Raw genomic sequence first — 26791 nt, forward strand, 5'->3', positions numbered from 1 at the left:
GACTCCTGTGATAGTTGGGGTCCCCCATTCGGGGAGCACGCGCTGCTACTTTCGATTGCTGGTTGCCTTGTGGGTGTGGTTTTCTTGTTGTTTGTATAAAATGGAACCGTATTGTGGGGTCTGACTGATGTGGCCTACGACGTTGGTACCTCCTGACTATGCTTCTCAGCAACGCCAAGTGTTTATGAACGTATGTCATATGCTCCTGTCATTCTAGCGGCCGGCCGGAAGGTTGTAGGCCCATACTTGTATATTCTTGAGATCTGTAATAAACGGTTTAAAAAAAAAACAAAAAAAAAAAACAAAAAAAAATAACATGAACTTGGATGGATTCAAACCCCAACTTTCACACAGTGTTAAGTCACTCGAAATGACACTGGAAGCTGATCTCACTCTCAAGGAACACATCACTAAGAAAAGCAAGACTACCTTGTATATGCTCCCTCTGCTAAAGAAAGTGAAACTAATCTTCTCAGAATGCAATTTCAGAACCAGTGTTCCAACCTTTGGATGGTAGCAATGCCATGCTCCACAGCCTTCAAACCGCCACACTGCTTCCCCTGATGCCTCATCAATTGTCTGAGGAAATATAAACATTATCCCCACCCTCATCAGAGTCAACTGGCACGCCTTACCAGACCTCACCATCTTCAAAACCAGCTACACCATCCACAAAACCATCACAAACTGCACTTTTGCGCTGTCTGCTTAACAATCTCACTATTTCTGATGGCTCTCAGCACACCTGCAGCCAGGGCACCATCAAACTTAAGGCAAAGAAGTGCACAGAAAAAACACAGCAACAGGCCTTCTCCATCTAGCCACAAAGGATCTGGAACAACAACCTCATATCCATCAGGACTGTCCTAACTCTGCCCCAATTTAGGAAGTAAGGGGTTGAAAGCACTCCCAAAGAACACTACATGATGATGCAGTAACAGTCCACCTTTGCTCTTAAAAACCAGCTACCCATTCAATCATACATTGACTGTGATTTTGCCTTTGACACTGCACAGCACTCCGCCTTTTAGCTCAGTTCCCACTTTATAAATCCCACATACATATAGGGCCACTAGTTATTGGAAACTTTAGTATATATCCAAGACCACACAGGATTTACAGAATGGTAACAGGATTTTGAGGTCAAAGAAAACTTTTTTTGTTAATACCAGACCTACAATAGATGAAATGCTGAGCTGATTTACTGCCATTCAAATGTACCTTGTCTCTTGCAGCTTAGGCCCAGATCTCTGTACTGGGGTGAATGTTCTGTCCATCAATAGTTCTTTTTGCATTTTACTCCCAGAGCAGATCAGGAGGTGCATTACCACACTGGACTGTTTAACCGGCCATAACCACATCATAACAGGTCAATGCACAACGTACACTATTTAAAAGACTTTACAAGTCTGCAGATGTTTGAAGTACACCTCTACACATATAAGCAGCAGGGTTTAGCCCCGGTTTCTGCTAAATGATGGGAAATAATGTGTCCAGACTCCATGCTTATATTGGGTCATGTAAAGGAGAAACAAACCAACTTGCATTTGTATGATGGTGCATGTAGCTCTGTCTATGTGCACCATTGTAAGTGTGCCTGTAACACTTGCACACAGACATTCATATTGGTGATGCTCCTTAAAACTGTGAACCCCATTCAACCCCCAAACACAAGTGGCTGATGGCTCAATTAGTGTCAGATTGGTGCTGTGTGAATTAATTAATTAATTAATTAATTTATGATTTTGGAACTCAAATGAGATCCACATAAAAGGATAACACATGGAAAATACATTTTCATGCATTTAAAATAAAAATAAAAACAACTGAAAAAGAACATTTTGAGAACCTCTAGTATATATCTAGAAAGCTTTTTAAAAAGTTGAAGATTTTATAACAAAACATTTCATTGGGGGGATTATAAATGGCGTCTAAGAATGTGGTGGCAGACAAAATATTTAATTTTAAACAAATTGGTCTCAACCACTTACGCCGATGTAAAAGCAGAGCTGGGCAGACAAAGAGTACATGAGTGATATCCTGAGAAGCATTATTACAAAGATTACACATTGCTGAAGAACCATACCATCTAGACAATAAATTATTCAAAGGAAGACGATCCTGCCTCAATAGAAACAAAAAGCGGCGTACACCATGAGGAAGGTTCCAGGTAACATAGGGTTGTATTTTCCTTATTAGGCAGGAATCAATGGCCGGGGAAACACCTTTCTTTAAAATGAGGGCTTCCCTATCCATCCCAAAACTTAATTTCCATGTAGCTAGTTTCAAGGTGGACTTCAGCTGAAATGCAGATAGTGTAAAAAGTGCTGATTCATCCAATTGTAAAAGATCAACTGCAATTCTGAAATTCTTTACAATTAGGGATTGCTCTTTTAGGGATCCCAGTAGTTCTTTTTGAATAAGATATCTTAGAGTACCGGGTTCTCCCTTTACAATATTAAAGACCCATCGCACTAGCCCAGCGAGGCCCTGGACCCAACTGCTACGCAGGCCAAATTCCAACCTAAGAGCGGCCACGGTACAAGCGGTATTAACCGTAGTTAAATACCGCAACATCTTGCCCTCCGTAACGTTAAAAAAAAACATTTACCCAATTCAAGTAATTCAATGCCATACAGTAGGGAAGCTGGGATTTTGGCACGGAAGACCTCTAGCAGAAGGGCAAAATGTCTTCTGCCAGTAGATCTATAAAAAGAACTTAAACTTTTACATTGTGCCAATGCCTTCCGGATATTATTTGCTATATGGGCCTTATCACTTAAATTACCAGATATTGTTTTTCCTAGGAAGACATAAGATTTTACAACTTCCAACTTCTGTCCACCTACAGTCCAAGTAAAGCTCCCATATTTCAGCTTTTTCGTTCCCGTCATACACATTACTTTACTTTTAGACACATTTATCCTCAGATAATGTGTCTCTGCGTAATCATGTAGTGCCTGTAGATGATTGGTGCTGTGTGAATGTAATGAGAGAGTCAGTGCAGAGGGCAAGGCAAAACTTAGGGTCTCATTTACACGGCCCCTAGCGACACTTTTATGCCGCTGGAGAATCACTTTTTTGATGCTCCGGTAGTGCAATGTGGCGCAGCATATTTACAAGGCCACGCAAAGCCACTTTGCGTGGCTTTTCATGGCCTTGTAAATATGCGCCCTTTCACTCAGAACACTGCATGAAAGAGGCGTTCCATGGGTGTTGCTGAGGGTGTTCCGAGGCAACACCCATGGAATCTGAAGCATTTTCAGCTTTACAAGGAATCGTAAACCCGACAATGCGTCAGATTCTAACGCCACCCCAGGAGTGGCATTAGGGAGGCGCAAAGAGGAGAAATATCCTTATTTCTCCTCGTTTTTTTCTCTTTCTACGCGTGCTGCATTCTGCAGCATACATAGAAAGAGGAAAACATTATCAATGATTGTTTTTGTGCAGGAAGGTGTCCCTTCCTACACAAAAATAATCATATCCACAATGTGGGAATGAACAAAATGTTGTAGATCTGGGAATGCGGCAGAATCCATGGGTGTTGGGTGGGAACTCCCACAGCAACACCGATGGCACGTCCCTTTCACACAAAGTGATGCGTGAAAAGGGGCTGTATGTACAAGGCCATGAAAAGCCATGAAAGGTAGTTTTGCGTAGCTTGTAAATATGGGCCAGCACATTGCACCGCTGGTGCGTCAAAAAAAGTGCAGCACCGGCAGAGCAAGGGGCTTGTAAATAAGCTTTGAAATTAGTTAGGTATCCAGGCAGTGCCAACAAGGTAAGAGCCCACGTGGAAGAAAGAAGTTGGAAGCAACAAGTCTGTGTTTGTGGTGGTGCTGTGCTTTTTAATTTCCCATGGCTGATTTATTGCTGTCCGGGCCAGTCTGACACCCGAAATTCATCGGCGGCCTGCACTTCTACTGCCTGTGCTCTGCCTCTGACATGGAGACACTAGGCCCAGAGTACCAGTGCCACTGTAACATCACTTTTACCGACGTTCCAGTGGCGCAATGCCCTGCACCATATTTACAAAGTGGCATTAAGCCACTTTGTAAATATGTACCCTTTCACGCAGCTATCTGCTTGAAAGGGGTGTGCAATGGGTGTTGCTGTGGACATTCCACTACTACACCCATTGCTTTTTGGCGATCCCCAGATTTACAAGGATGTGCTAATCTGAGGTGGTGCTTAAAAGTAACACCATGCAATAGCAGGTGTTGGAATGGTGCAATGAGGAGAAATACTTTAATGTCTACTTGTTTTTGCTTTTTCTATGTGTGCTGCTTTCTCTAACAAACATAGAAAGAGCAAAACGCCATAAATGATTGTTTATGTGAAGGAAGGTGCCCCTTCCTGCACATAAACAATCATTAAATAATGGTGATTTGCTACTTCTATGTGTGCTGCAGAATGTGTGCTGCGGAATGCAGCACACTTAGAAGTAGCAATTTGCCATTATTGGTTGTTTATGTGCAGGTAGGACCTTCCCGCACATAAACAATAATTCCCTGCAATGCAGGTACCCTTGCACTATGGTGCAAAGGTGTCTGCGTTGGCAATAGGAATCTATTTTTAGCACCAGCACTAGGGAAAACACAGGGGTGCGCCGTATTGTTGTAAATATGGCTCATCCTTGCATTTTGGAAATGGCAGAGCACAGCGCAATTTTCCTCAGCTCCACGCTCAGCGATTTCCTTGTAAATATGCCACGGAGTTCGGAGATTGATGTCAGGAGGAGCGACAAGTAAAGGTAAATACATTACTGTGGGAAATTGTGTAAGTAGTTGAAGTGTGAGAAATATGCCCACAACAGTGTTTCAGTGTATATCACAATGGTTCTTTCACACCCTGCATGTAGTCAGGCTGGCGATGTTGGGTCGGGCAGAGTCAGGCTTAACGGTGCCTTATACTTGACTGTTTGCACACCAGACCTATTGCCTAACCTATGCAAAACAAAGAGGAGGCCTAATGAAATACAGTATTTGTCTAGGATCACACAGTCTGGTCAAACAGGGATGTTGAGTTTGATCCCAGATAAGGTGACTTGAAAATAAAAACAGTGTATTTCTTTAACATGCAGATGCGTGTCAACTTAGTACATCAGATTGTATCTGTGAATTAATCTTTATTAAAAGAGTGTGTTTTAAAATGTGAACTGAGAAACATTCCTGCCCCACCATGATGACAATAATATTAATAAACTAAAGGGAATTGACACTATATATGGCCTAGATTCTTATTAAACTTAAAAATAAAAAAAGGCTATTAAATCATATATGGTATTTGCCTAAGATCACACAAATTAGTCAAACGAGGAAGCTGGGATTGATTCCAAATAAAATTAGTTGAAAATTCAAAAAAGTGCACTTCTATAACATGTGGACACATGTCACCTTAATACATTAGATTATATCTGTGAGATAAATAGTTTTGAGTCTCGGCGTCGGCTCCATAACCTGTGATTCTGGGCAAATCATTTAATCTCCCATGCCTTCAAAATGAACGTGGCCTTATGTAATGAAACTGGCCCTCATGTAAAGTGCTCCAATACATTCGGGTCGAGTTTGGAAGCAAGAAGTTAGAAACGGTTGGCCTCTGAAACAGCCTTTAATGCCCTTCGACCACACTTCCATGTAATACGTTTTTGACCCATTGGTTCATCCACAGGTAGTCAGGCTGGTGATGTTGGTCAGAGTCAGTGATAAAGATGCCTGATACTTCCCCCGAGTATGAGGATCGCGTATCCCTTTACGCGGACGATATTCTTTTATACCTCGCTTCCCCGCGTAAATCGCTGATTGTGCTAGTGGATGTTTTGCATTCATTTGGCCGCAACTCCGGCTTAGTCATCAACTGGGCTAAATCCTGTGTGTATGTCCTCTCCGGGGAGGCTCCTATCCTTCCGCGGGGTTGTCCTATCCAGGTCGCTCCACAGGGATTTAAGTACCTGGGTATCTTTATTACCCTGGACGCTGAGGCCGGATATAAACAGAACTTGCTCCCCCCCCTCCAGCGCCTGAAGGAGGACGTGGCGCGTTGGAGGCGCTTGCCGCTCTCACCGGTCGGTCGTGCGGCATTGTTTAAGATGATGTCGCTGCCACGTTTCCTATACGCTTTACAGAACACAATGGAGTTGTCCCGGCGCGCTACTTTCGCGAGGTGGAGGGTCTGCAGCGACACCTGTTCTGGGAGGGGAGGCCGCGTATCGCCCTTGCGAAGCTGACGCTCCCGTGGTACGACGGGGGGGTCGCCCTCCCAGACATCAAACGGTATTACTGGGCCTCCCAGCTGGCTGCGATAAACCACGGCCTTTATGGGCCCGCTCTTAACCCGGCCTTTGAAATGGATAAACTGTTACTGCCGGGTGGTGACTATAATCGGGCGCTTTATTCTAGATCGCTCGACGCACGTCTGACGGGCCCTACGCGGGTCGCGGTACGGGTGTGGCACGCGGCGAACTTGGCGATGGGGTGGAAGGATCGGTTGACCCGGGCGACGCGACTGTATGCATCTGAGCGGTTGGGCTCCCTGTGGACCTCGAAAGGCTTTGAGAAGTGGGACATGATAGGCATCAGCAAGGTGGGCGATCTCTGGACGAGGGGGGGATTCAAAACGTTCGATGTGCTGCAGACGGAATTCCAGTTGCAGGACAGGGAGTACTTTCGATATATACAGGTCCGTCACGCGTTGTGCTCCGTATTCCCGGATGTTGCCTCCATCCCGGAGTACTCCCCTCTGGAAGATAGAGTGCTAGATGGGCTTGTACCGGATGGCACGATTTCATTGATTTACAAAAAGCTCATCAACGATCGCTCGGGACTGCTGACTAGCCTTCGTGAGGCGTGGGTCGCCGATGGATTGGAGCTGGATGACGAGGACTGGGTGTCTGCGGTGGCCTCCCCGAAAGAGGTGGCCATACCGGCCCGCCTTCGCTTCGTCCAGCTCAAAATACTCCATAGGGTCTATGTCACGGGGCCGGGTCTGATGCGTATGGGATATGCCGTGGATGGGTTGTGTAAGCGTGGGTGTGGTTCTTTAGGGACCTTCTTCCATATTTTGTGGGAATGCCCGGAGGTGGCGCGATTCTGGCGTGGTGTGCATGCGGTGTTGCAGGCGGTCACGCATGTGATGCTGCTTCCCGAGGCGAGGAGATGTCTGCTGAATGTGTGGGAGCCGACTGACTACTCAGTGCCGCAGACGTGGTGGGTGACTCTGGGATATATGGTAGCCAAGCGTGACATAGCGCAATTGTGGGGCTCCCAGAGGTCGCCAACGGTCTCGGCGTGGAAGGACAACATGGATTGGTGTATGTTTCGGGAAAAGGTAGTGTATGTTACGAGAGGTAAGCCTGGGAAATGGGTGAAAGTGTGGGGCCCCTGGAACTCCTACCGTGGCGGAATTTGTACCCCGCCACTGACGCCTGAGCTGGCACTGGCCCCGTCTCCCTAGTCTGCTTGTCGCCTTGGTTCTGGGAACTGAGTCCACTTTGTTTCCGCCCCAGCCTATCCCCCCCCGCTATTCCTGTGGATCGGTAGGGTCCTCCCCAGGGGAGCTCGTACTGCTGCTTTGACTTTTGCTGCCTTGTGGATTTGTTTGTTGTTTCTTATATAAAAATGGAACCGCCATTTGGGGGGTCCGGACGGTGTGGCCGCCAACGCTTCTTTCAACTCCTGTGATCTCTCTCACGCTGCAGCGTGTGTTTACTAACTGTATTTTATGCTCTTACTGTTTGCTAGCGGCCGGCCCGAAGGTTGTAGGCCCATCTTTGTATATCTTTTGCATTCTGTAATAAAGGTTTCAAAAAAAAAAAAAAAAAAGATGCCTGATACTTGAATGTACACTAGTCTCACTTATGAGATAACAAACAAAGAGGATGCCTGATGAAATACAGTATTTGACGAGGGTCACACAATTTGGTTAAACAGGGATGCTGGGATTGAGCTTAGTTAAGGTAACTTGAAAATTAAAAGGAGGGTATTTCTTTAACATGCAGATGCGTGTCACCTTAGTACATCAGATTATATCTGTGAATACTGACCGAGTCTTGGCGTCGGCTCAACAGCTTGTGATTCTGGGCAAATCATTTAATCTCCCAGTGCCTACAAAATGAATGTTACATTATGTAATGTAATTGGTGCTCATGTAGAGCACTCCAATGCCTTCGAAGTTGAGTCTGCACTATATAAAAATGCAAACAAAAAATATAAAATGCTAAGAGCGCTCACATGAAGAAAGAAATTGGAGTGGTTGAATCTGCCAGGCCAGAACAGTCAGCGAGTCAGTGTGTGGTGGTATTAACATAGAGGCTATCTTCCAAGAGTAGTGGTGGGACCGGACACTGAGACGAGGTGTGGGGGGAAGGGCATAAGCAGAGAGGCCATTATTGCTTATGTTCCACCAGCAATTAATGCCGCTCTGCACAGTTCCATTTCAGGCCCTTTTGAGCCACTGTTTCATCCACACCATGCAGGTAGTCAGGCTGGCGATAATGGGGCAGAGTCAGTCATAAGAGTGCCTGATACTTGACTGACTGCACACCAGCCCTGTGCCTCACCCATGCAAAACAAAGAGGAGGCCTGAAGAAATACAGGGGCAGATTTACAAGCCCCTTGCGTCACTTTTACGCCATTGTTGCGTCACTTTTGTGACGCAGCGGCGGCGTAAAATTTGCGGCCCATTTACAACGTGGCGCATCTAGGGAGATGTGTCACGTTGTAAAGCCCTGTGTGACATTATACCTGCGTCAGGTATAATGTATGCAGGGTAGGCGTTCCCACGCCGGAAAGCCTCGTAAAAGTGACGCAGTAAAATCTACAAGAGTTCACTGCGTGACTTTTAGGACGCCACTGCGTCAAAACCTTACGCCTGCTTGAAGCAGACGTAAGAAGTGACGCAGTGTATTAGGAATAGGCTGCAACACGCATTGCTGCAGTTGAGTCGTGCTTGCGACACGACTCCAGAAATGCGTGACTTTTCCATCAGCAGATGCGTCAGAATTTCTGACGCATCTATCAATCTATGCGCCAGGGTCCGCCGTATTTTAAATACGCCGCATCCATGGTAACGTAAGGGTTTTGTATGGTGGCGCTGGGAAAGTGGCGCATCTCTACAGATGCGTCACTTTCTTGTGAGTCTGCCCCACAGTATTTGCCTTAAATTGCATAGGATCACAAAATGTGGTCAAATAGGGATGCCGAGACAGATCCCTGATATCGTGACTTGAAAATGAAAAACAGTCTATTTCTTGAGTATGTAGATGCGTGTTTCCTGAGTAAATCGGATTACATCTGTGAATTAGTCTTTATTAAAAGTGTGAGTTTTTAAACATGAACTGAGAAATATTCCTGCCCTGGCGTGGTGAGAATTATTTTCGTAAACTAAAAGGCATATGCCAGCTGCAGCTTCCTTCCACATTAAGGAAGCTGAGACATGCGAGAATAGTTACCAGGTAGTTAGATATCCAAGGCACTGAGGTCAGATTTAGGGGAGAAGATATGGTGTTACAGCCAGAGGTGCTGAGTTTGTAAGTAAAGAACCAGGATCTGAGTCTCGGCATCAGCTCAACAGCATGTGATTCTGGGCAAACTCCGAACCTACCAAATCAATGTGACCTTATACAATGTAACTGGCGCTCATGTAAAGTGCTCCAATACCTTTAGGTCTAGTATGTGCTACATAAATATGGGGAAAGAATACATCTAGAGGTGTGCTCAGTGCCCCTTCACCCCTCCCCTTTCTCTGTTTCGAGCTCGCTTGTTGCGATTGATCATTTTATACTTTGGTTGAAAATTTACGCTCCACCACTTAGAAAATCCACTAGCTGCCACTGAATGTGAATCCTCTTGTGACTGGTGAAGGTAAAGTCTTATTCAAGTTCATGGATTTCCTAATTTTAAGGGTCATGTTATCTAGGGCCGACAATTGAAGAAGTCCACCACAGAGTAAATTAAACAGATGTAAGGAAATGGTTTGCTTCATATACTTGACCGTCTGTTTCCAAACTGTCGTAGATTTTAACATTTCTGTGCAAACCTTGCGTCACCCAAGTGATGATCACAAACCAGACATTCTGCATCAACATCAACTTGAGTACCTCTTGATGGGTTGTAGCCCTCTGGATTCTAAGTAGCATTGAGATGGGGCCAGGCAATTGTAAAGATATCGGGCCTCATTTATGAGAAGTGACGCATCGCTGCGTGAAAGCAGCGATGCGTCACTTCTCAGTGCGCCCTCCTTACGACATGATTGATGTGTCATATTTACTGTATTACGCATCATGTCGCAAGGAGTTACAGATACGTCAGTATTTCTGACGTATCTGTAGGCGCAAAAGTGACGCATTGCTGGAGTGTGTCACAAAAATGACACAACTCCAGCAATGTGTCCTTTCACATGGGGCAAGCCCCATGTGAAAGGGCCTGTGTCAGTCTTACACCTGCTGTGATGCAGGCGTATGATATTGATGCATTTGCACCCTAGAAGTGGCATAGTGAAATCTTGTAGATTTCACTGTGTCACTTCTACGAGACTTACATACGTGGGAACGCCCACCCTGCGCTACATTATACCTGACGCAGGTATAATGTAGCGCAGGGGTTTACAAAGTGACGCATCTGCTTAGATGCGTCACTTTGTAAATAGGGCGCAACAGGAGGCACGTTTTACGCCGCCGATGCATTACAACAAGTGACGCAATGGAAGCGCAAAGCTGTCACAAGCCTCATAAATAAGGCTCTCCATTTTTAATATTATATGGACAGATAAAAGGGACTCACCACTTGGAGCTGATTTCATCACGCTTTTGGCCAAAGCAACATGTCTTTCCTCCCACCTGGTCTAACACATGTTGGAGCACTGCTGGCCAATATGAAGCCCTTAAAGCAGGGATTTCGTATTGCGCCCTCCCCATATGATGTGAGGAAACTGGTTTATTATATGATGTGGCTGTGCGACCTCAACGTGTAATAAATGTACAGATCCATATTGGGTCTAATCAGATTTGTTTGCAAAGTCTTAGCTCAATCCTTTGAGAAGTGTGACTCTGAGCAGTCATGCTTTATCAGTGGAACAAGTTGAAAGCAGTAAGAAGTACCAAAACAGTTGAAAAAGAACAAAACACAATACTATAAAATGCAACAACATTTATAAAATTCATCTGACACCTCAACAATAGAAATCCACTGGAGGTCTCTGGAGATATGGATTTGTAAAGATGCTACAAATCACAGATTTTCACACACTGTAATAAATCATTGTAATGAACCGAGATAGCAGGAAACTTTCCAAACCTTTATAGTTGTAAACAACTACCTTGCCATCCTTGGGGGACCAACTCCAACAGAAAGCTAGTCACAGGAACCAATAAGGTTCAGTTGAACAGTTACCTTGCGGTCAAATTACTCTTCAGCATGTTCCAGGCTCTATGGGTGACCTGTAAGAAACTTTAATGGAGTGGTCCTGATGCAAGGGATACTGAATGCTGAAGATGCTCAAGGATGCTGAGCCAGTGACAGGGGTCTTCCTGGAGCCACCACTCGTTCCACGAACACAGTGGGGTGACTTTGGCCACAAGGGTCAATGCCCCTCGATGTCCTGGTGAAGTTCAGCTAAAAACAGTTTCTACTGGTCTCCAGTTACAGCGAAACCAGTGGTTCCCTTTAACTTCCAGTAACGTATTTGCTGGGCAACCAAACGGCACTCCAATGACCCTCCCAGGCCCCGTAGACTCAGGTGCAACTTTTGAAGATTAGGAATCTGTCTCTCAGGCTTCACTTTGGCAGTCAATGACAATCAGGCATTCTTGGCTACCAACTCGGCAAGGCAGACGTCTTCATTTTTCATGGCCCTGTAGGTGTAAAAGGAAGTTGGCAAACTGACTCTTGGAGTGACTTCTTCTGTCTGGGGCTCAGGGATGACATTTGCTGGAGCAGGGCAGAAAAGGCACAGTCCTCTCTTTGCTCGCCCATTAATCAGCAGGTGCAGTCCAGTCTTTGTGCACCCTCTCTTTGCTGGGTCCAGGGAATGGCACGGCATTCTTCCTGTTGGTTGTATCTCCTGTTCAGATGTGATCTGATTCTGGGTTCCAGGAGGCCACTTTTATGCTCACGTTGTGTCCTTGGGGGATGTGGCAACTACTAGCCAATGGGTTACCAGGTCCCCTCCTGCCTAGTGTTGACTTCCTGTAAAGTATGCCATCTAGCAAGCCCAGAATGCACGATTCTGCACACTCTCAACATAGCAGAAACCTTCTCTTGGGATGCAGAGCTTTCTAGCCCATCCCTGAGGTGAAGCTACTTAAGGGCTACATAACCATGGAAAATCCAGCTTGGCAGTAGCTTCCCCCTCTCTGTCCCTGATGCCAGTCTATCTTCAAAAACAAAAGAGCATCCATCTCATGTATGACTATTTGCCCTTCAAAGGCGGCTTGTAAAAATTGGTCATCAATGTTAGGGGTCTTACTCTCTACACATAAAATGTACAGCACCAGCAACTTCCTCTTGTGGAATAAGCAATTTAGGTTCTTCCTGTTGGACTGTGTCATTAAATCTAGTCTTTGTTTTGCAACTTTTATAATCTGAATAAATTCAAGATTTTTTGCTGATACACCATCTGATCCCCTCTCACATTCCTTACTGCAGATATTGAATTTCAGCCCCTCTCTCTATTCCATAGCCAGGCTATTGTGTTGGTTACAATTTCTTTAATATCAAAATTTAATTCAGAGCTCTTCTTACAGAACAGTTGATCCTGAGGATGTTGTCCCCGACCACAACCCTTACAATTTATCTTCCCAGTACATGAGATCATACTATGCAATGTTTCGTCATGCTAAGACACTTATACTAATCGGCGCAAAAACTTTTTTTCCCAAGCTGCTTTACACTTCTTTAGCGCTGGAAATAACGGAAAAGTATTGCGAAGAAGCACATAGCGCTGCTTTGCATTACTTTGCGCCATGGGTGCGTACCGCTGGTGGAGCTTGGGCGTTCCCATGCAACCATCCGAGGCTTCTCACGCTAAACCCAATTTACTAAATGAAGTAAATTGGGTTTAGCGTGAGAAAACTGCGCCCTTTTCAAGTAGGCACAAGGAAGGAGAAATGCTTTCATTTTTCTTCCTTTTCCGACTTTGCATGTGTGCTGCACTGCGCAGCACGCATACAAAGTGGGAAAAGCTTTGCATTGTGTCTGGGCATTGTATTTTGTACAGGAAGGGTGCCCTTTTTGTACAAAACCTATGCTAGGCTAACGTACACACCCTAACGCCATGGCACTAAGGTATGTGCGTGGCGCATGGCAGCTGAAATCAGCGCTGGCACAAGGGAAAGGGGAGAAGCGAGCCATATCTCTAAAGATATGGGGCCTCATTTATGAGAAGTGACGCATCGCTGCGTGAAAGCAGCGATGTGTCACTTCTCAGTGCGCCCTCCTTGCGACATGATGGATGCGTCCTATTTACAGTATGACGCATCATGTCGCAAGAAGTTACAGATACGTCAGTATTTCTGACGTATTTGTAGGCGCAAAAGTGACGCATTGCTGGAGTGTGTCACAAAAGTGACGCATCTCCAGCAATGTGTCCTTTCACATGGGGCAAGCCCCATGTGAACGGGCCTGCGTCAGTCTTACGCCTGCTGTGATGCAGGCGTAAGATATTGACGCATCTGCACCCTAGAAGTGGCGCAGTGAAATCTCGTAGATTTCACTGCGTCACTTCTATGATGCTTACTTACGTGGAAACGCCCACCCTACATACATTATACCTGACGCAGGTATAATGTGGCGCAGGGGTTTACAAAGTGACGCATCTACCTAGATGCATCACTTTGTAAATATGGTGCAACAAGGTCCAATTTTTACGCCGCTGGTGCGTCACAAAAAGTGATGCAGCGGCGGCGCAAAAGTGGCGCAAGGACTCATAAATGAGCCCCATGGTTCTCTACAACTCCCTCCCTGTCACGCAACACAGCACAGCCTCGCAGGGGGCTACGCCGCGCTGTGTGACTTTTTTGAAAATCTCTCCTCTACTATCCAGGTTGTATATGAGGAATGAGAGGCATATGTTCCTTTCTAGACCTGGATGTCAAGGCAACCTCTGTGCTTTGCATAGACCGAACCAGACACTTCAAAAACCCTTTAGATTCTGAACTGAAATACAGTAAAAAGAAAGGTCAGATACATGCCAAGCCCACCTTATTTGTCAGAATAATGCCTCACCTATCAAAATCTATCGGTACCAGAGTGGCAGCTTTCTGCAAACTGACCTTCTGTAAGATAAGTGACAAGGACAGTGGGCTTGGGCAAAGGTCAGTTCACAAGGATGCACAAAGAAAGCAAAGACAGGAGACACTGTAAATGAATGATGAAGTTGACATATGTTACATGAGAAAGGCAACCTGGGAATACCTCTCGCCAGCATTGACTTCGAGAAAATCAGGCGTGCAGGTGAATGGAAAAAAACATCAGTAAAAGTTATGTGAAGGTGACACTCCACCACTCATAAAACCACCAATGCATATTTAGAAAATTGTAACCTCAAAAAGCAAAAACAGTAAGGTGAATAAAGAACAGTGAGCAGGGCCGGACTGGCCACAGCGGCAACGGGCAATCCCCCGGTGCGCCGCACGGGTGGGGGCCGGTTTTGGGCCCCTGGGGGCCGTTTTTTGTTACAGGGCCGTTTTTGCAGCATAGCTTCAAAATCGGCCCTGTAACAAAATCGGCCGAAAACCGGCCCTGCAAAGAGCTCGGCCGCACCCCCACCCCGGGGTGGGGGGGGGGGGTGGGGGGCGGCCGAGCACTTTGTCAGGGCCCGTTATGGGTTCCCAGTCCGGCCCTGACAGTGAAAGAAAAGCATGGCTAAATTGCTAAAAGATACTGTTACGCCTATCCTGTCATAGCGCAAAACAGGTCTTACATTAATAAACTTACAGTTCGAAGCAAGACCCAAAATAAGGCAGCAGACACATCTTCCATTAATAAACTTACAGTTCGAAGCAAGACCCAAAATAAGGCAGCAGACACAACACAGCTAGAACCAAATGTCAATAAATTGTGAACAACTGTTCAGGAAAGTGAAAAAGAAAACGGAAAATGCAGCCATTGATGACATGCAAAACCACCACAGGTCTGCATAGAGGCATAAGTGACAGTAAGAAAGTGTCTCAGATTCAGACAGAATAAGACCTAGCTGGCCTTTTGCATCTAAACTTGCACAATAAAATAACTGTTGAACATATAAATGCAGTAAGATATGGGTCAGTTTTTAATGTGTTAATGTTTCAGGACTATACATTTCCACTGCTTTATAAACCTTGCTGTCTCACTAAATTCATTTGCTTGCAAATGCAACATTTATCAATCATTTTTCAATTTTTTCTTCGGAGGAGGACCCACCCTGAAACCCACGTTTGTCTATTAAGCTCGCTGAATAAAAGTCATACTTAACTTTCACCATCCACCACTTTCAAATGTCACCAGCCGCCACTGCTCCTCTGTTACAATAACCTGTGCTGTAGCTTTCCTTTCGTGCCTCCCATCTTCCCCCTCATATTTATCTTCCTTCTGTATGAGACTTTAGGGCATAAAGTCTTTATTATTAGGCCCTCATTATGAGTAATTAGCTAAATTCTGATCGTAACTATGAGTTGTGCGATAATCCTCGCAGTGTTCCCCTGATAAATTCAAACCGGTTGAAATTTACCAGTGGAAAAATCCTGGAAAAAGGCAAAACCTGCCCTTATTTGATGTGTTAAAAGCAAATTCTTCATGCTATTCCCCATCTTCATTTTTAAAACTCAAAATATGCTGCCTTTTCCACAGCTGCTGTATACCTCACCTTGGGCTAATAGTATTTGCCATGCCTAGTAAATACCCCATCTCATTCCGACAAACTCGTAATGAGGGCCTTAGGGGCATATTATCAACAGAATGCGATAATTATCGCAAATTGCGCTTAGCGCGTTTTCTTTTATACTTTTATAGCCGTCTATCGCTGGTTGACATCGCCGTGTTAGCGGCGAATTAGCAGCGCTTTGATCAGAGGCGATGTCAAATCCAGCGATAGACAGCGATAAGCAGCAATAGCGTGAGAAATCAAGCGATAATTAGTAAGCCCTAATGAAAAGCTTGCTATTAGGCAAGTGTGAACTTAACCACACAATCCACCTCCAATACAAAAGATGGTTAAGTCAACTTTTAAACAGGAGTTAAATTCCTGTGATAACCGCGGTTAGCGCGGCTTTTTTAATCGGTTTGCGAGTCCGGTGCCGCATTGTTAATAGTGGAAGTTGTGTTTGCGACTGTTTTCATGTAGTATTGGTGAGGAACGCCTACATTGCATGTCATTAGCGATAAATATCGCTGACATGCAAGGAAACAAGCGCTAACGCATGTTAGCAAGTCCTTGTTAATAGTGCGATAGGAAAATCACCACTTTTCCGGTGATATGTGCCGGAAAAGCGGCAAAACTTCTATTGATAATATGCCCCTTAGAGTTGTTATAAACTAGAGATGCTGTAGTGGTAAGTCAGGCAGTGGATTCTGTGTGCCTTTAATTTTTGCTATTTCATTGTGTTGCTCGATTAAATGGATTTAAAATGGATTGGCCCCAATTTGGAGTATCTTTGCTTACTACTTTTCATAAACTACTTTTGTGTTATATGCAATCTGATGCCAATGCACCAGGGACAATATTTTCCTTGCAGAAGCAAGGTGCAGCGGAACTGTAGGAAAGTGCACTTTTTTGTGTATAGTGGCGTTGATCCTTAACCCTTATCCCCTTAATTTAAGGAGAGTTTCTGTCACTTCTTTATTTCAAATACAAAAGTTAACATATATCTTTACTTGATCTGGCAAATGGGCACCACCCATTAATGGGCGGATTTATTAACACTTTGTGCTGCTGCACTGTGGCGCAAAGTGAATCAAAGCAGTGTAAAGGGCTTATAAAGTATTTACTTTCCATAGAAAACCTTTTTTTTGCACATTAAAGTAGTCCTTAAAGTTACACAAATAGCTTTTTGTTCTGCTTTATGCTACTTTCTGTCAAAGGGGGCGCCCCATGAGGGGTACATTGGTGTTCCTACAATACCACTCATTGTTTTTGACACAAAGGTCTATCTACTAAAATCGGTGAACAGGACTTGGTGCAGGGGCGTAACACAGGCCCCCGCAGCCCCCGCGTTGTGGGGGGCCGAGCTTCAGGGCCCCCTCGGCACACAGTACATATGCGACAGCAGGGTCCGTCTGGAATGTACTTTTAACCCCTTGCATGCCCGCCCCTTTCCCCGCCCAGTGCCGCGCCTTTCATTAGCGGGCGGAGTTCATGACGAGCTGGACTCGTCATGGGCACAGCGCCACCGCAGCCCATGACGAGTCCAGCTCGTCATGGGCACTGAAGGGGTTAAAGTGAATCCCGCCTCTGCGCCTCATAAATAAACCCGCGCGTACGTGATGAAATTTTGCGCGGCACGCAGCTGCGTGGTTTTCAGCCTCAGGGTGAGGCATAGGGTGGGGCAAGGCTGGGCCAGTATTGTCTGTAGCAGGGGTACTCATAGTACGGCCGCGGGCCGCCAGCGGCCCGGCAAGCCTTCCTTGGCGGCCCGCGGACCTTGCCGAGATAATATGCCTTTGTGTTTTTTGCTTATCGCCGTTTGCGAGCTATGGGGGCCGGGCGATTCTTTTACGAGGCTTTGTTGTACTTCACCTCTTCTTAGCGCCCCTGCATCTCCACTCTGATTGAGTGGAGATGCAGGGGCACTAAGAAGAGGTGAAATACAACAAAGCCTCATTACCAAGTGAATGGTCTTTAAAAGACCCGTGAAGTACTTGGGTGCGGCGGCTGTGTGCGCTCTCTCCACTCTGTGCCCCGCCCCGCCTCCCCTCTCATCGCGCCGGGCTCTTGCGCTGAAGGCTTGCCTGCTGCGTTGTCACACGTCTGGAGAGAACCTATTCAGACGAGCAACAGGGTTCTGAATTAAACAATAACACATTCCTTGCATAGCTCTGATTGTGTACCCCCCCCCCCCCCCGAATTGCAAACAGACCATTTTGTGGCCATCTAATAAGATAACTGCAAAATGGCTGAAGAAAACCGTTGTATACCCATCTGTATTAGCCCTGCTTCAACTCGCCAAGGTTTTCTATGAGTAAATAGGAGATTTACAGCTGTGGAGCAGGCGTCTGGCGAAACCCTTTTTCAAATAAATATATATATAGTCCATGAGAAAGTAATTTCCAATACACTAGGACATATTCTACAACATTTATCATATATTGGGCAGGTCTAACACTGAAAGCAAACAATCGAGCTGAAGCGACTCTGTTATCCAAAAGTAGAGAGCTGCACGGATCTCGAACACTTAAAAAATGGGAAGATCTGTTTGATTCGACCACTGTGCATTCGCCTAGGGTGCCACACACCTGGCATCCACTGTGGGTCGCTGGAAAGAAAATTGCAAGGCCTTACCATTATACTTGAAATGGAATGGTGCACCGAGAGGCCCTTATCCAAATGAATGATCAAAGCAGTTTATGATGAATATTCCCTTTTATTTTATTTTGGCTCTTTTTTCATGTTCAACATGAAATCCTTTTATGAAATCCCAATACATGAAACATCCAGCCAACGTGTTTTTCAGTCAAAGTATCTCACTTGAACTTTGTCAGGGCTTGAATATGTCAAATATGGAATGCTCCCACTTAATTCATATGTAGATTGACTACAGAGATATTCATCCTCCTTGTATTGGAGCATGCATAGTCAACATGTCCTTATGATGTATTTAATCCATACGTGTGGTAACGGGTTAAATGTACCCTCTCAGTAGACCCCAAATGCACCGGTGCCGTCCTTAACTTTAACTGAATTAGCGCACTTATGTAGTCACCATCTTTAAGTTCAACTTTGAAACTCAACATATTATTTTAAAAAGCAGTTTGGTGCATTTCTATTGGTTCACATTATGCTCAATGCAAAATACCTACAGCTTGCGACTCCTAATATGGAGTCTTTGCTTTAAATTGGAGTGCGGGTTATTCCAATATAACACTTCTCTTGCTACCACTCAAAATGAGGATTCTAGTCAAAGCCCTCAACGTCATAGACTGGGCTTTCTCTATGCGGGAGACAGAGAGGGAGGGAGACAGAGAGGGAGGGAGACAGAGAGGGAGACGGAGAGAGGGAGAGTGATAGAGAGAAGGAGAGAGCGAGAGAGAGGGAGGGAGACGGAGGGAGGGAGGGAGACAGAGGGAGGGAGGGAGACAGAGGGAGGGAGGGAGACAGAGAGAGGGAGGGAGACAGAGCGATAGATAGATAGATAGATAGATAGATAGATAGATAGATAGATAGATAGATAGATAGATAGATAGATAGATAGATAGATAGATAGATAGATAGATAGATAGATAGATAGATAGATAGATAGATAGATAGATATGTGTGAATGCCTGGTCTGGTGGCTCAGTGGACAAAGGCGTCCGCTGCAGGGGCCTGTGTTCAACCTTATGGTCATAGATTTTTTTTTGTTCTAGCCCCGCCCCCTCCCCCACTGGCCCCGCCCCCACCGGTGCGGCCCTCAGCCAGAAACCACACTGTAAATTTGGCCCCCGAGAGAAAGTTTGTGAGTACCCCTGGTCTGTAGGGTCCCGAGCACAATCCCTCGAGGCTGCATCCCCTGCTGATGGCTCTGCAGTCTGCATGTACTCACCCAGGTGTCCAAGTATGACATAGTCATGTGCCGCTGAGTAGGCAACAAGAGAATTAGGTCTACGCCCGAAAGTCGCAGCGGTAATCGGTTGGTGATGGCCTTTCAGATGCAACGGCTGGTGGTCAGAGGGGGAGTCCAAATGCACAACTCGTTGCCATTGAGAGGCAAGGCACAGTACCGCCGAATATATGCGAGCTGCACGTGAGATGCGGGGATGGTGGATAGAGCAACACGCTTCTTGGTGACTATGCTCTGGGGGTGGTATTCGTCTGGTGGCAGCGCGGCATCGCATTTCTCCATCTGCCCTGCGATACATAAGTAAGCGGCAGCGGCTGGGAGCGGTGTCTGCAGTGTGGTAAGCTTGCAGTGTTAAACATAGGTGTCCGTTGTCAGGAGGATTATTGCCCTGTAATGCACCATGCGGTCAAGGTCGTGGCTGGCTTCAATCAAGTCAAGACTGGCTGACGTCTCTCAGCACCACATGATCTGGGTCAGCCTGGTGGGAAAAACAAAATCAGGATTCATTCCTGCAGTGACAGCACGTGGTGGATCCGGGGGTGGTACGTGCCTGTTCTTTCACGGCAAGGCACCTGCCCGACTATCTCTGCTCTCTGAACATTGGCTGACCGCAAGCAGTCATTGTGGCGGCAGCTTTGGTCTTCAGACAAGTGTTGCAGGCCTCTTTGTCTAGGTGCAAGTCTACCCCTTTGACAGTCAGTGCTGCTTTGGGCTATTGAGGGGGAGGTTGTGCACACAGAGTGAGCATATCAGGAGAAGACTTTTCGTCCCCCCCCCACAACCCCATGTTAGCAACCAGGGTTGGACTGGCCGTAGCGGGCACCGGGCAATCCCCCGGTGTGCCGCACGGGTGGGGGCCGGTTTTGGGGCCTTGGGGGCCGTTTTTGCAGCATAGCTGCAAAATCGGCCCTGTAACAAAATCGGCCAAAAACCGGCTCTGGCAAAGAGCTCGGCAGCTCCCCCAAGCCCGGGGGGCCCGCCAAGCACTTTGCCAGGGCCGGTTTTGGTTCCCAGTCCGGCCCTGTTAGCAACCCCCCCCAGTCAGGTGAGCATTTCACCACCGCCCGGGAACGGGGCCTAAAGAAATGAGTTACACTTAGTTCACTTTTCCCAATGTTTGTCTCAAAGCCCTGAATTGAGAGAGTTCTGTATTGGTCATGCCTGAATTTTATGGTTAAAAAGACAAGCCTATTTGGAAGCATGCATTCTGCCCTTAGGTTAGGGATTTGATTCCTGTGAGCCTATAATGTACGATGCGTTCAGCACTGCAGCAGTAAGTATCACCTGCATGCACACATGGGATTTTGGAGAGTCTGACGAGGGACATCAGGTAGCAGGAAGACACAGAATCATATCTGACGTTCCGATCTGCCTTGCAGTAAAAAAAATGCCACTTTTCAACGTGGTTTTGCCTACCCGCTCTTTCCTCTTGGACCAAGTGGTGTGATCCTGGGCAAATACTTAATTTCACTGGGCCTACTTCTATTCATTATTACATATGAGAGCACATTCAAACTTGCGAGTTATAGATTGTGCGCTGTGCAAACATTTCTAATAAACTGTACTACAGTGAAATGCATTTGGCAGACCAGATGTGTGTTGCAGTTGAAGACCACTGCTGGCAGCTGTTTCATTTCCCTTGTTGGTAAGTTAGAGGCCAGTTCAAGAGCTCAGCAAGCTTGTGAAGGAGAGTTGTGTTGGCAGGATGTTGTTTTCCCTGCAGTCTGCCTGCATATCGAGGCCTGCCAGCCCTCACCTACTCAGGTGCTTGACTAGTTATTTACATCGAGGGACCCTGGCCGACGGTCCTAGAGGAGAGAGGCATGCAGCCACCTACAGCCTGCTACTTATCTCTCAGCACTGTGTTGAGCTCACTTGCCCACCCTGACCAACAACCTGGCCGAAGAAAAGACGCTCGCTGGGCTTCTGGGGGCACAAGTGGTGAGAGTCCAGCAGAGCACAGAAGATGAGTGCTGTATAAGCATGGGGGAATAATCATGTCTTTCAGAGTGTGTTTGTGGGTGTAAAAGACATCACATGGTGTTTGAGAACAAAATGTTCTACAACTATTCTGGTCTTTGTTCTTCAGGTAACCATATATACAACCGTGATATACTTTAATTTAAAGATGCTCATAGATCATGCAAGTTAAATTGATGGGAAAATGAATTATTTTTCTTTTACGTTTACCTTATGAAACTTCAGCTGATTAATACAATCACTGTAGGTTGTGTATGTAACTAGAGAGAGACAGATGGGTGCCCTGGTTTGTGCTTTGGGAATTACTGATTTCTTTATTCATAGTGCCATGAGGTCATACCAGCAAATAAGGCACAGTGTGAACATGCAATAGTCGTCTTAAAAAGCAGCTGTACTTTAGTGATCTTCCATTTCAAGGATTTTGCAGTAGTTTAAAGGTCTTTTTTTAGAGCTTTTCATTGCTCAAAAGGGTGTAATTTCTGATATTAATGTCTTTCTGTGGACTGCATTGCTTAGTTTTACACATGCAAAAAAGGTTTCTCGTTGCTCAAATCGGTGTAATTTCTGATATTTATGTTTCCCTCGTCTTCATTGCCTGATTTTGCTCGATAGAAAGTGTCACTCATTATTACACTGAATTTACACTGAATTTATGTAAATGTCACGCATAAGCAGTCTGAAACCTTGGCAGCTATGAGGGCAGGGGGCGGTGCAGAAAAGAGGGGGTCGTGAGGGACAGTCAAGAAGAATGGCGTCACAAGGAGTGGAATTAGTAACAGTTTATACATCAATTTAAAAACTGTTTCAGTCAAATTGAAAGCTAGAAACACTCCAGGTCTTTGCATCAAAAGAGAAAGAAAAAGACCATCTCATAGACTAGAAACCCTTTTTGCTTTGAGGATGAGAACCCTCCGACACCTTTTGGTAAAGTTTGCGCTAAACAAAACTGCATAAAATAAATTTTAAAAAAACCTCTCACCATCGCTTATTTAATATGGCGTGGCTACTCCCCCTGCATGGGAGGAGCTCTTGAGAGTGATCACCCTATGGGCGCAACTAGATCCAAATTTCGGAAGGGGCTAATAAACATTTCGGGGGGGGGGGGGGGGTAAGTCTTCCTGCAATAGGCAGAGTGAAGATGCAGGGGCTCTAAGAAGGGGTGAAAAACAACAACGCCTCGTTAGCAAGTAAATGGTCTTTCAAAGACCTGTGAAGTACTCGGGTGCGGCTGTGTGTGTGCCCGGGAAGCTGTCTCAGCCCGGGCTGACACACGCGACGGGGGATGCTGAAGCCCTCTGAGCCCAACGGGCGTTGTGTGCCTGAGTGCAGTAAAGGTAGGCCTCCCAACAAATGAACAGGGAGGACCGAGCCAAGGGTCTGGCTTGCAAGGCCGATGCTAGGCGTGGGCAGTTGCTAGGGCCCCGTGCTCAGCACACCAGCATGGGGTCTCGCCCCTATGCTGCAGCTCTGCCAGGCCCGCCCAGGAGAGGAGCATCTCTCTCCTGGGCGTCGCAGGCACATGTAGAGCTGGGAGGAATAGAGAAAGGGGCGGGGCCCCCTTTTCCCCTGGACCCTGCAGCCCCAAACCATAGCTTCGAGCCCAGTATACATTTAGCAGTTTGGCCTGTAATTGGCGATCCTATCCCGACTGCCCACTCAAAGGCACAGCATGATGCCAATTGTCCTGCATTTTGACACCCCGGCAGTTTCAAAGGACACTCAACTCTCATTCAGCCCTTTATGAACTGTAAAAGGGTTAGCGTGTCAGTGCAGGCAGGGAGGCGTTGCCGCACAGGTGGGGTCCTGCACCTTGCAGCTTCAGAAGCACCTTCAGCATTTGCGATGCAAACAGGGTTGAATGAGTGATTGAAACCAATTATTTTTGCAGTTTTATACAGCACGAACTTGGACTGAAGATATTGGAGTGCTTTACAAGAGCAATGGCTACATTACACAAGGACACATTCCTGGGAGAAAAAGTGATTTGCTCAGAATCACTGTTGATGTTGAGCCAATTGCTGTGACTCAAACCTGGTTCCCCAGCCAGCAGCTCTGGAACTAATTCCACATTCTGTCTCCTCCTCTACCCCAGTGGCATAACGCAGACCCCACAGCCCTTGCGGGGCCTCCAAGCTGTAGGGGCGCCACCTCAGCACAGTTCTCTGGCCCGAGAGCTCCTGATTCGGGGGCCCCTCGAATGTACCTTGCAGGGGGGCCACCTCAAGTTTCGTTATGCCACTGACTTTGTGCTAAAAATAAAGCGTCCTTGAGTTAGGATCTAACAAGGAGAAATATTTGTATTTGCTGGTTCTGCAATGTGCTCTTCCCCTACTACAGCGCAGCGTAGCTTCTTTGTTGCGCTCCGTCGCCCTATTTTTGAGTAAAAGCACCCCTAAATATCATGGAGCACAGCTTGCAAACCAGCTTTGAGTATTTGAAAAATTGCTGAACTACGAAGTCCAGAATGCAACTTGAAACAGACAATATAAAGTTGTCTAAGCATGCCTTCAGTGCATTGGCCTATTGTGAGGCTCCGATCTGGAGTAGATTTTTGAGGCGTGGACAACCCACTTTACCGCTTTGACACTGAGGTAGCATGGTTACCCTCAATGTGAATTACCATGAAGGAAAAATTTAGCAGCCTTTTAAGAGTTGAGTCTTTTCCTTTCCTTAAGAGCCTAGGTTTTACAAAATATTTAACTAAGAGAAAGGCAGATGAATGGCATAGAGTAGTTACAGACTACAGCATATAAACAGAAATGTTTGCGAACTAATAATATATGTTGTTACTCAGATAATTGTGCTTAGCTTTCAATGGATAGATAGAAGGATGGTTGTGTCAATCTGCCAAGATTTGAACCCATGCCACTTGATTTACTCACAGATAACTACAGTAGATGCCTTTGTCCACAGATATATTGTACTGACTTACTTATGGCATCCTAGCATTAGTAGAGATGTACTTGCACCCTGTCCTAGAACATAACTTAAATGTTCTTTTTTTTTTTTAAATGCTCATACGTTGCCTTTGATCTTATTGGGCCCTTGGGCTTCAACTTCTCCTTTTACCCCTTGACCAGATGGATATGCAGTTACGGGATTTACTTATTTCCATTGCTGTTAAAGTTCTCTTAACAGAATGGAAATCTTTTCACCTCCTATCTTATCATACTTGGTGGGCATGGGTATCTTATCTTCGTAGTGCTCATACTTTTTTTGAAGAGAAACATTATTTCACTGCTATTTCTAGTAATGTATGGCGTTCACTGGATACTTATATAAGTTTGGCCTCTCAGGGTTAATAGCTCAATATCCTTTTAATTCTACTCCTTAGCTTGTTTTTACAACCGAAGCAGATGTTCCCACCTCTCTCTTTCTTCTCCTTTCTTCTTTCTCTTCTCTCCTTTACTTTTTCTGTCTTTTCTCTTTCTTTCTGTTTTTCTCTTTCATACTCTGCTCTTTTTCTTTTTTTTTTAATCAGCAATTCGATTGGTGTATGAATTCCACATGTTTTTATGATGGTATTTTTATTTATCCTGTATACCTGGGTTTTATAATACTATCTGTTCAATATTATAACATATCACATTTGTCATCTCTATTTATAGCATGGATTTCCCTCGTTTTAATGGGTTATGTTAATGCTTTTTCTCCCCCAGCTCATTTATTGCTGCGCTGAAATCTGTTTTTGATCTGTGCTCCCTTTGTTTTTAACCTACTATTTACTATCTGATACTATGTCGATTTGTATTATATTATCAATATGTTATCTCTATTAAATAACAATAAAAATATTTGAACAAAAAAAATGCTTATACGTTAAGTTGTATACAGCGCATTCATAGATTCACACAGCATGTAGGGACACACGCACATGGAGACAGATGCCATTTGCAGACCTCGATGCACATACTTGCATGCAACTGTGCACAGACAGAACACACATACATGCTGCGATTGATACAGCAACACACCTGCAGGCACACAAATGCAAGGATAGCCCACAGGAGCACCCATATATGCCTACATGCTCGACACAGAGGCACACAGGCATAACTGCATAGCAGAAAAGTGACCTAAAACAGCGAAGCACATTTAACATATCGTGGGGTTTTAGCCAACCTAATGTTACGTCCTAGAATTATTAATCCTGCACCGATAATTGAAAAATCAAAGCTGCATGCTTTACAATGCAATGCTCTGCCGCATAAAAAAGAAAAGCCAGCAGTTTGGTGTCAGAAGCTGTAGAGAGTCCCTAGCACGAATAATTGCATTACTATGAGGACATGGAATGTAAAGAGTTTAAATGCAAGAGAGAAACAGCAACTAATTGCAGAAGAAATAGCTTCAACGCGCTGGTACGTGTGATCTTCTTACTAGGCACTCGCATAGCACATAAAAAGCTGAAGACCTACACATTGGGTTATCATTTACGAGGTTTTGGCGCAAGGCAGTGCCGCAAGGAATCTTGATGTGCTGCACTGTGTCAAAAGGAGAGAGATGGAATGCGCCATATCTATGAGATGCGGTGCATTCCTGTCCTTTACCCTGCGCCGGCGCACAATGGGCTACCGTGTGCCAACGCAGGCCCCCATGTGCCATTGTGCAAGGGTGTCTGAGTTGCATGGCTGATTGGTTTTGTGCAGGAAGGGCACCTTTCTGCACAAAATCAATCAACTGAGGCGATTTCCTCTTTCTATGTGTGCTGAGGGAAAAAAACGAGGAGAAATGAAAAATGTTGCCCTCGTTGCGCCTCCCTAATGCCACCCCTGGGGTGGTGTTAGATTCTGACGCATTCCCAGGTTTACGATTTCTCGTAAATCTGGGAATGCTTCAGATGTTGCGTTGGAGCACCCACAGCAACACCCATGGAACGCCCCTTTCACACAGTGCTCTGCGCGAAAGGGGTCCATATTTACAAGGACATGAAAAGCTACGTAATGTGGCTTTGCATGGCCTTGTAATTATGCACCGGCACATTGTGCCACCGAAACATCAAAAAAGGGACATTCCGTCAGCGCAAAAGGGCCACAAGGGGCCTCATAAATGAGGCACTGGGTTTAAAGAGGGGAGTGCCCAAACTGC

This window comes from Triturus cristatus, chromosome 5_2 (genome assembly GCF_964204655.1).
Source record: "Triturus cristatus chromosome 5_2, aTriCri1.1, whole genome shotgun sequence".
Taxonomy (NCBI): Eukaryota; Metazoa; Chordata; class Amphibia; order Caudata; family Salamandridae; genus Triturus; species Triturus cristatus.